The 11,433-nt window shown below is 46.1% G+C and overlaps 1 protein-coding gene across 1 annotated transcript in view; it reads right to left on the reverse strand.

Annotated features, from left to right (window-relative positions):
- The window catches only part of CLRN2 (clarin 2), a 58,683-nt gene that overhangs the window by 26,313 nt on the left and 20,937 nt on the right, over positions 1 to 11,433 (reverse strand). The window lies entirely within an intron of this gene.

Consider the following 11,433-nt stretch of genomic DNA (forward strand, 5'->3'; position numbering starts at 1 on the left):
AAGTCACCCAGTGACCTTTGTGGGCACGTGGGGCCTAGAACCGGGGTCTCCTGAGTCCTAGTCCAGCACTAACTATTACACCACATTGGCCAATTCCACTAAACATTGAGGGAATATAGAAGTTCTGTTTTATGGTGCTGTGACTTCTATTGCCAAACTGCAGCAATGTTGTGGTAAGAAATTAGATGAGCACATACGTGTGAGCCAGAGCAATGTGAATCTTTCCTGGACAAGGGGACGATGGCATATTCACCCATGTGGGGCACTATTTCATACCATAATTGTAAAGCAACAAACTGAGCTTATGAGCATCTCTTAAAGGTAAAGGTGTCCCCAACCAGTCGTGTCCGACTCTAGGGTGTGGTGCTCATCTCCATTTCTAAGCCGAAGAGCCAGCGCTGTCCGAAGATGCTTCCTTGGTCATGTGGCAGGCATGACTAAACACCAAGGTGCACGGAACGCTGTTACCTTTCCCGCCGAAGCGGTACCTATTTATCTACTTGCAATTTCTTGCTTTCAAACTGCTAGGTTGGCAGGAGCTGGGACTGAAGACGGGAGCTCACTCTGTCATGCAGCACTCGGGTCTCGAACTGCTGTCCTGCGGACCTTCCGGTCTGCAGTTCAGCATCTTAACCACTAAGCCACCGCGGCCCCATGAGCATCTCTACACCAGCCTAAAATCCTGCATTTAAAATGGGGCTTTCTGCTTCTGTTTTAAATGCAGGGTCACGATGGATTCTCTTTACATGCACTTGCTTTCCTTCCTGCTTCACCTGCTTCCTCCCCCCCACCCCCATATCTGAGTCTTCCTTATCTTTCATTGATCTCTTCTTGCTGTTTTTCCTCTTTTCACAGAGGGAACTCAAGCAGAACACAATGGGGTAATTTTATAACTCATTATCTGCGATCTATTTGAAAACAGAACAGAGGGCATTTAGTGCAGGAGATGCCTTGGAGGTTCACGGCGTTATCTGAAGAGCGTGCAAACTTCATAGAATAGGATTCCAGAGCATCCCTGACAGATGGCTCTCCAGCTTCATCTTGAATGCCTCCAGTGTGGGAGAGCCCACCACCTCCCTAGGTCATTGGTGCCAATGTCATATTGCTTTAACAGTCAGGAAGTGTTTCCTGATATTCAGCCGGAATCTGGCTTCCTATAATTTGAGCCCATTATTTTGTGTCCTGCACTCCGGGATAATCGAGAAGAGATCCTGGCATTCCTGTCTGTGACAACCTTTCAAGTACTTGAAGAGTGCTATCCTATCTCCCCTCTGTCTCATCAAGGCTAAACATGCCCAGTTCTTTCAGTCTCTCTTCATAAGGCTTTGTTTTCAGTCCCTGGATCATCTTCGTTGCCCTCCTCTGAACCCTCTGTAGTTTGGCTGTATCCTTCTTAAAGGGTGGTGCCCAGAACTGGACACAGTACTTAAGATGAGGCTTAACCAGTGCTGAGTAGAGGGGAAGTAGTACTTCATGTGATTTGGAAGCTATACTTCTGTGAGAGAGCCACCTCAATTGCAGGATAAAAGCTCCGTGTGAAGGAGCCCTATATCTTTAAATTCTGTTCTTCCTGAGAAGCCCAGTTGTCCTGCTCTTTCTGAGGTATCCTCATACCCCTTGACTCTAGACTCCCTACTTTTGTCCGAGAAGGCTGGCTAAGCAAAGGCTGAGGATCAGCTAGGGCAGAAGAGCAATCTTGTTACATTTCCTGACCCCTACCCTAATTAAATCATCAGGCTGCTCCCCCCTACACCGCCTTATGGCCCTACCAATGCAAGAAAAGGGGACTCAAACCTGCCAATGCCTCTAATTGCCAAGTGACTGCCCTAAAGAAGCCACACAAGAGCCCTCTTCATGCATTCTTCCAAACTTGTGAGGCCTACAACCAGGGATGGGACTTTGCACATCCCCCCCCCCCCCCCGATTGCTCAGACACTTCTAAGGATTACTGAGACAATCCTTTTACACAAGGGCCTTTCAAAACTGCATCTAGCAAGTAAGTGGCAACAACAGCAATAAAGAATCAGAGTGGAATGCCCTGTTTACATACTAAAGTTGTGCAAGTCAAAAAGGGGATGGGGGAGAAAAGAAATTGGGCTTTTGCTTGTGTAAACATGTTAAGGCTGCAATCCTAAAGATACATACTAAAGAGTAAACCCCATTGAATTCATTGGTCCTTATTTCCAAGTAGGGCCACCACCTTCTGAAAGAAATCCTAGTCCATTAACTGTTGAGTTGCATGCGTATATAGGACTAGACAACGTGTACTTAAATCTGCATATGTGTAACATGAATAGAAAAAATGCTTTCTGAATCAAGCTACTAGTAAGTCCTATCTCTTAGGCTCACACCTGAGGGGGGATCTTCACGACAACAGAATGGGACACAGGAAGCAAGAAAAGCCGAGTGTACTATACCTTAAAAATCCACTTTTCACGGGTCATGTAGCACTCGAAAGCAACATACTTCCAGGTTGGATGGAGGAAGTAGAACTGAATGTCATCAACCCGGCAGGTGCTGCTCAACCAATAAGAGAGGCTTATTTCCTGCCCTTGTCAAGGCTCCCCCTAGCTACCATGTTATTATCCCCGATAGCATCTAAAGTCTCCTGATGAGCACCCCACCAGTGCAATTTCACCCCATTCCAGCCAACGGTCAGGGATTTATTGCTCCCACCCCCTTCTCCTCTGGCCAGTTCTCCCTAAAAAACAAAATCTGCATTACATGACAGCATCACTTCAGGAAGGATCACACTGCTAGGCTTCCCTGCTGGGGATGGCAATCTCCCCTCAAGCATCAGAGAAGCACCAAAGTTACACAAGCATCAGAGAAGCGAACTAACACAAGCATCAGAGAAGTGGCGAAGTTACACAAGTATCAGAGAAGCACATAATCATGGTTCTCAATGGGAACAGGCTGAGAAATGGAGGCTTGTTACTCCCATTGGCAAAAAAGAAGTACAGCACGATTCTGAAGGCATGGAAGAGCGAGCGCCTTGAGTTGGAAAGGCAGGCTAGTTACTCTAGTTACTTCAGTCACTCAGCTCATGGCCAGGTGAAAGACAGACCCCTAGGAACACCCAATCATACTGAATTTAAAGCAGAGGGATGGGCACAGAACAGCTGAACTGCAGGTGAGCCGAATTAAAGGTAAAAAAAATGGAGTAAAAGTACTCTGCAAAAATGCGGCTTCCCCACTGGTAAACTCCAGGTGGCTGCAGACTGGCCACAACATCATGTGCCGCAAAGCACCTCCAAACGGTCCCAATCCACAGCAAATCACCCATGGAGACAGGTGCCTGGAGAAATCTTACAGTCTGAATAGAAGGACCCCATGTGATGGGGTGGTGGTGGGATGGCTTTACTGCCCCTTTTTCCTAACATGCAGATGCCTCCGAGAGGCAAAACGATGACCAGAAATTGCACTGGTACACAGAGCCTCCATATAACTCTCCTCATCTTCACATCCAAATGGGGGTTTGGGAAGGGAAATGGCAGAAGCCAGTTTAAGAGGTACCTTTTTAAAATGTCTAAAATCCATGTTGTTGTAATGCATTTATTAGGTCAACCAAGCTTTTGAGATCCCCAGCTCTCTCCTTCAGGCAAGATTTATTTATTTTTATTTATATATATATATATATATATATATATACACACACACACACACACACATACACATACATACATACATACACACACACACACACATATATATATATACACACACACACACACACACACAGAGCGGGGGTGGGGGGAATGACCAGATGGCGAAGTCACATATAATGGCTTAGTAAGTAGTTAATACATTAAATATTACTTGCAAGTAAACATACATAGGGTCAGAATGCCCTGCTCCAATTCTATGCACACATCCCCTTATTGAAGTTGGACAGAGGACTCCATCACACCGGGCTTTTATCCTGTGATGGAGATTGCTTACTCACACAAGTTTGCAGGTCCTGTACATGATAAAGCCCTCATCGAGGGAACCTCCCACTCTATTTTGTTGTTTTCCATGATGAGGAAAGTCTGGCATTTCCCCTTCTCCTGCCATGGACTTGACAAAAATGAGGGTGTACAGTTTAAAGTTGCTTTAATTACAAATAAAACAACTGCGCCACCTAGTGGCTTTGTAATGAAACACATAGAGCTCATTGAGAAGTTGCGGGGGGCTGGGCCGGTTAAGCCGTGCGGAAAGGACTCGATCTGATCCTACAAAGATTCCAGAAGCAGAAGCCCCGGTAAACTGCAGGATTTTTAGCCCTGTGTGATGAACCCCTTCGAGCAAACGTATAGGATCCAACTATACATCCATGCCCTTTTCAGGGCCCCTTGGTCAAAATGTTAAACTGAACAGTGACATCTTGTGATCAGAACGTTAGGCCTTTAAATACTAACAATTTAAATACAGCATTTCAGTGAGAAGCGCAAAGGCTAGCCTTCTGAAGTCAGTGGGATGTAAGGAGCCTAAGGCTGCAATTCTATACACACTGTTTGGAGGTAAGCCCCATTTAACTCAATGAGACTTCTGAGTAAACAGACACAGAATTCCATTGCACATGCGTACAGGGTTGCAGTCTTAAGGGATGTGGGAGGGGGGATTACTCCGCAGTTGCTGCACAGAAAAGTTTTGACCCTTTCCACCCAGTCCACATGTACACACACATGAGAAAAGGGAAACTGCTAGCTTTGTGTGTGTGTTGGGGGGAGGGGAGCAGACTTCCAAAGTTGCAAAAGTACTGTGCATTCTATCCGTGCAAGCCCTCTGCTCCTCCTTTCAGCGATTCTCAATGGGAGCTGGAGAAAAGGGTAATTGCCTGCTTTGGGAGCAGGGGTGGGGTGGGAGCAGACTTCCAAAGCTGGACAAGTAGTAAGGATTCTCTGTAAAAGTGGCCGAGGTAGGGACCAGCGGCAGTGGAAGTGAAAAGCGGTGGCAAGGAAGCTGAAATATTGGAAACGTTCATGCCAAAAAGAGGGAGGGGCTACCCCAGAGGAGGTGGAGGGTGGGAAACCGATCTTTATCCCACAAAGAAAGCGAAAACAGAAAGCCACAGTACGCATGCGGGCTTTTTGCTTACGGTAGAGACACCCTGAGTGTAGCTTTCAGCTTGGTGGGATCCTGCCTTGTTCAATGTGCAAACTTCAGTGCCAGTAAGACAATTATCCCCTACCTTGCCACAGCCTAAGGCTTCAGCAGGGAGGATCAGTAGGCCTCCACAGTTTCTGATGCCTCAAGGCATTATGGGATGGTATCTCAATACCTGCGGGCAAGGTGTTACATGGTGGTGGTGAATTTTCTCTTGGACCTTCAAAAATATGAATCTGAAGAAGCAAGCTGAATCCTAGAAACCCAAGAGCCCTGCTCAGGCATTCAAGATGTAGGGAGTACAGGGTGGGATATATACTAGCCCGGCCCCAGCCCAAGGTCTCTTGAGGCAGGAGAGAATGCGTGTACCACATTGCCCCCCTTCCCCCTCATGTGCCTTCCTTTCCCTTACCTTTGCTGCCGCCATGTCATCTTTTTTGGCTGTGGGGGCCTCGTGAGACCTTGGATGGCTAAGTCTCAGGAGATCTGGGCAAGCTCTCATGAGAGCCCCACAGCCACTTCTGGCCATGCGACGGCAAAGGTGAAGGCGCAAAATTAAGGAAACGGGCAGGCAGCCGCTCCAGAGAGCCCCGCCAGCTGCTCTCTCGCTGCAGCAAATACCAGGCACCCTGTGGTGTTTCTGTCCGAGGTTCCACCTTTTCCCCAGCCTCCTCCTCAGAAACTGAGAACCAAACCCCTCAGGAATGCCTGCTTTCACTTTGGGACAGCTGTTCCCACTGTCCCACCAGCTTCAGCCCTTTCACTGTCTCTGGGTTCCAGAGAAACTCAATATGCTCAATTGGTTCTCTCAACCCACTACAGGAAAAGTAACCAGGAAACAGATAGAGTAAAGGTAGCATAAAATCAAACAACATGTGGGAATTTGGATTTTTAAAAAACAAATATTTGAAATATGAAAAGTTATACGGTATTATTAATCAATGGCTGTTCCCAACTTCCCTACTTACTCTACCCTCCTAAACTCCCACACACAAAACCCACTACCTAGATGTTGCTTCTTCAGTCCCTAAACCCTATCTGACTAACTGTCACTTCACCCTTTATATAACCTTAGAATCTCAGACACACTCAGCCCCTCCCCCCTTTACTCACCCTCTGGCATACTATTAACCCTATCTTACATGGGTTAAATTTAACAATATAAAACATACATACAAAACAGGCAGACGTCACACACCCGCTGGATGTGGTAGGGCAGTGGCAGAGGCAGCCCCTCCTGGCAGCGGGGAGTGGCACAATTAATCGTTCCTCCCGCTCCACTGCCTGATGCAGGTGCCTCACCCCGCTTCATGATAGGGCCAGCCCTTTACCGGCCCCACTGACAATGTCCCCATGCACAATGATGCAGCGCACTCCACCCCCAACCTTCCTGCATTGAGTGGGAAGGTCTGAAGGGAGTGTCTATGTGACTTCAGCTGAATGTAGATAGAAGGATCCCTGATAAAGGTGGGTTCCTAATCGCAGGGATACTTCTAAGTGTGTTCAGACAAACATATGTAGACGCCTCCTTCAGATCTTCCCATTCAAGGCCAGGGGATGGGTGGAGTGCGCAAGGATAGAAACACTGGGGTCAGCGCCCATGGTCCTGTGCTCTCTACACCTGTTGGAATTCCCTACTTTGGCTCAGGGCCAAGGAGTTGGGGTGAAGAAACCATGACCTTCCATTGGAACCTTTTACTCCCTTGCTCTTTTCCCACTACCCTGTGGCTAGATGACCTCATCCTGCTAGGCCCTACAGATTTTCATTCTCCTGGAAATAGACCCTCAGCCCAGAACTTTACATATGTGGAGCAATTTAGAACGGATGTTACACACTGTGAGTTGGTTCACACAACATGATACCTACACTGCAGGGACGAGTTCAGATGATCAGTGGGAGAAACAACGCAGTGCCTTTTGTTTTCCCCGCCCCCACGTGCGCCAGTCGCGCGACCGGGATTAGCTTAATTACCTGCGCTGCCTACATGGGTTGCCATGTTGTCCGAACCCAACACATGGCACAGGTGCAGTTCATTTTCACCCACCCGTCAGGTTTCCCGATCCCCCCAGCGCACACACTCAGGCAATCTGACACCAGACACCCAAATCAGTGAGATTTCTTTATTGCAGGGAATCCCATGGCAAAAGCTTAATGGTTACACTCTTCAGAAATCATATAGCTGATGGTCAGTAGCTATAGGCCTTATGGAATTCCAGAACAGTCCAAAGCTAAACACTACTACCGTGACTGCAAACACAGACACACAATCCACAGCAATGAGAGTTCAAGTCTATGAAAAGCCTCACAGTACTTTTAATGGCAAGTCCACAACAATCCAAAGTTCCAGTCCATGCGCAGAGTGCCTCCAAAAGCCCAGACGATGATGGATCCAAACAAAGAAGGCTTCAGGCAATGAAGACAAGATGTTCCTAGCAAAAGCTCTTTGCCTTTGCATCAGTTTAAAAGGGAAGGCATGACTGTAGGACACCCCCTCCAGATCCCTTGACCGACAAGGGCCTTTAGCCTTTCAGCAAGGCCCCTGTCTAAACCAGGTGTCACTGCTCAGCTCTCCAGCAGTGACGCTTCAACCTAGGCGACCCTTCTGCAAACCCCGCCCCATCTCTGTCAGGTTCTCACAGACAGCTTCCAGCCTCCCTGCCTGCCAAGGCCATACTGGCAGGTGGACAGGGAGTTGGGTGACTCCCCCTGGCTTCTGCTCTGAGAACACTGACAGAGAGATGTTCACACAGACTCTGACATCCCAGAAACTGAACAGGCCCAAGCCCTTCCAGGCTACTTCTTATCAAATCCTAGCTATAACCTACCAGGCCCACAGCAGTACTGAAGCTGGGCCCTGACACCACCCTACAATTAGAGTAATCCTGGCACGTGCGGGAGAAACAACTGACACTGTGTTATTTTCCCACTAATCATCCGAACCCAGTCAAGGATGAGTATGTGTTGTGTCTGGATTATTGTTGAACCATGAGTTGTTGTTGAAACGTGGGTTACTGTGTTGTCTGAACTCAGCCATGCTAACATACCATGGTTAAATAACCACAAACAACCCACAGTTTGCAACCCAACAAGAAATCATGGGTTTTCTTCATGGGTTATTTGTGGTTAATTAACCATGGTTTGTTAGTGTGGCTGGGTTTAGACAACACAATAACCCATGTTTTCTTAAAAAAGAGGTCCAATTAAAAAATGGTAGTATGACATAACCCCCCACTCCACCCCCAATGCTCTGGACCAGTACAAAGTGTAACATTGCTTCTCCCCCAAGTTGTACTTTCCCTGGATCAAATCCTGTTTCTAGCTTAACATTGATTAAGGGCGCAATCCTATGGGGATAGGTGGCCGCCTCCGAACTCAGAGGTGACTGCCTATACAATGCAGGGCAGGACAAGCACAGAGGGGATTGTTCCCTCCGTGCTTCTTCTGCCCTGCATTTGTAGCTAGACAGCTGGTTTCGGTTGTCTAGCCATGGGAAGGTGGAGCGGGGGAGGAGGCTGCTGACGCATAGGATGTGTCGTACCAGCATTTCTGCCTTCCCTCTCCCAGAACACCCCCTGGAACACCCGCTTTGGCTGCTCCGTGCTCCTCTTCTGAGCGTGGGGCTGTTCTGTGCTGCCTGTGAAGCAGCGCAGAAGGGGGGGAAGGTCGGTTCCCGGAAAACCAGATATCCTATGGCTGTCTAGCCACTGACTAACAGCCATAAGATTGCCTCACCCGAATACAATAGCACTGAATTCATTGGACTTGACTAATCGGGTTACCCATTAACCAGAGTTTATTAACCAACTTCAGCCAAACTATGATTTCAAGGCCCTGCTAAGCAGGGAACCTGATTGGTGCTGGTATTAACCATGCTTAAGACTAATATATTGCTTTACGGGTTAAGGCAGGAGGGGGCAATTCACTGCAGGGAAAGGAGGGACTTCACAATCCCATGGCTGGTTGTTGATGTCTTAACTGCAGTTGAGAGAGAGAGAGAGAGAGAGATGGCATTATGTCTGCATCCACCCTATGTGGAAGAAGAAAGCTTTCATAAAAGTTAAAGAAAAACTCAAGATTAACAGAAGGCATTTGTAGATTTTCTTATCTACCCATTTTAACCTTAAATTACTTATCAATACAATGTCATGTTTGTATTATGTATTTAGCACTATCTTGAGAAAAACGTAACAGAATTGTGCTGCATTTTAGAATAACAGCACTTTAGATAACAGGAGTAAAACATCTGTCTTTATGTTCGACATGAATATCAATGGAGCAACACTGAAATAGTTATCGCAAGTAAACATACCATTCTAATCTGTAAGAAGAACCAGCTTTCAGCTTCTACAAGATTAGGTATATCATGCGGGGAGCAGATACCTACTGAGATTTGAGAGGCTTAATTTGGCAATTTGATTCATCTTCTTTCTGCTCTTAATTGCCCTTTATATAAGAAGCTAAAGCAATGTTGATTATTGTCTGATACTTATAAGGCCAGATCTTTAAAAATGCCTAAACCACCCCATTCATATCTGGGAGAGCCCAGCAGCGAACCCTCATCTCCTTTGCTCCATTAAAATCCTAGCCTGTTCTCAGAGGACTTCGCTATGGAGAGCTAAATGGCAGAGAATAGTGACTTCCATCTGCATTTCTTCAGTGCCAGTTCTGCTGTGATGAATGAAACATCCCAAAGGGAATGAAGTTAATTAGTAGCTTTTAAGGAAAATAAGAAGACGGTGCAGAGGTTTGATTTCAGTTGCTATTTGACTTTGGACTTACAGGCCCGATTTGCACATAATGATACACCGATTTAGCATTAAGAGGTTCAGCCAGAGTGAGCCTTGTGCTCATATGCTCCTCCCTCCCCTCCTCTGATGTGCCCATGAGGAAGCTTCCAGTTCTCTTTTAGATTAACCACAGTTTGGCATTACATCCAAACCCTAAACTAGTTAAATCTTAAACTATGGTTAGTAAAACCAAGCCATCTTCATAAACTATGGTGTGAAGTTGGCTTGTTTCCATAGTTAAGAATAACTAACCACACAAAAAGCTGCAGTTAGTCTAAAATAGAAGTGAAAGCTTCCAAATTCCTCCTTGCAAACCCGGCTGAAGAAGAGAGGGGAGTGTGCAAGCCCAAAGCTTGCTGCTGTTTGTCCTCATGATTAACATTGAGTGCTAAGCCAGCCAATAAAAAGGTAACACCAGAAGAAAAAGTATATAGGTTGGGAATTACGTACGATAGAAGTGGTAACCTGAATACATTTGTAAGTGTGTATATTGTATGTGTAATACCTCTGTAGCCATGTGGCCTGTGCTCTCAGCCTTCCGCATTCATACACATCCACTTTCACACTGCACTGCTTGCATATATCACCCACATATATACCAGTTTCTTACATATGCAACATTCACAGTCTAATAGTAGGCCAGCATTTTTTTATAGTACTGAACTCCATCCCATCAACAGTGCCACCACCCTGTCTCTCCATAGGCCTTGTATGGTGGTGACAGCTATTTAAGCATCTGAACAGTTGGAGTAGTCATAAACATTCAGTAACACTTATTAGCTGAGCCAGGGAAGTCTCATTTCAACCAACTGGACCAGAGCTCTTACAGCAAATAGCTATGGAGTTTCAAAAAATGCAGCCCTACCTCAGGGTTTGTTTGTGTTTTGTCATGTTTATTTGATTGTGCAGCTAAATTGATAAAACCACATTTTTCAGCAAATCTGTGTATTCTGAGATTTGACACCCACTTAAATCTATGACCATGCTATGGCTGGGTTTACACAACATGCTAATCCACCAGGGGTTATCATGTTGTCTGAAAGCAGCACGTTTTCCACAGAGTGGGTTAATGTGTTGTCTGAATGCAGTGTGTTTTCCACAGGGTGGATTATCGTGTTGTCTGAATGCAGCACATTTTCTGCAGGGTGGCTTGTTAACCATGCAGTGTGGTTGATTTTTCTCAAACAAGCCACCTTGAGAACCCATGGCTTGTTGGGTTGTTCAGAGTGTTTAACAAGCCACACTGCATGGTTAATGAGCAACCCCACAGAAAATGTGCTGCGTTCAGACAACCTGATAACCTACGGTTCAACAACAACCCACACTGGGTGAGTTAGCGTGTTATGTGTACTCAGCCTATGTATCCTAAAAGATTATCCAAAGCTATATTTGATATATAGCTATAAGCAGCTATATAGCTAGGAATATATCTACCTTTTCTTTTTGGCCATTCATTATGGGGCATGAGGTAAGGAGCTTGAAATGAAATAAGAAGGAAAGTTTTCTAACAGTGAGTCACTGTAGATGACCATTTAACAAATGGTAAATCAATCATCT

This window comes from Heloderma suspectum, chromosome 5 (genome assembly GCF_057233095.1).
Source record: "Heloderma suspectum isolate Gila_16-S chromosome 5, 16-S_ref, whole genome shotgun sequence".
NCBI classification, from domain to species: Eukaryota; Metazoa; Chordata; class Lepidosauria; order Squamata; family Helodermatidae; genus Heloderma; species Heloderma suspectum.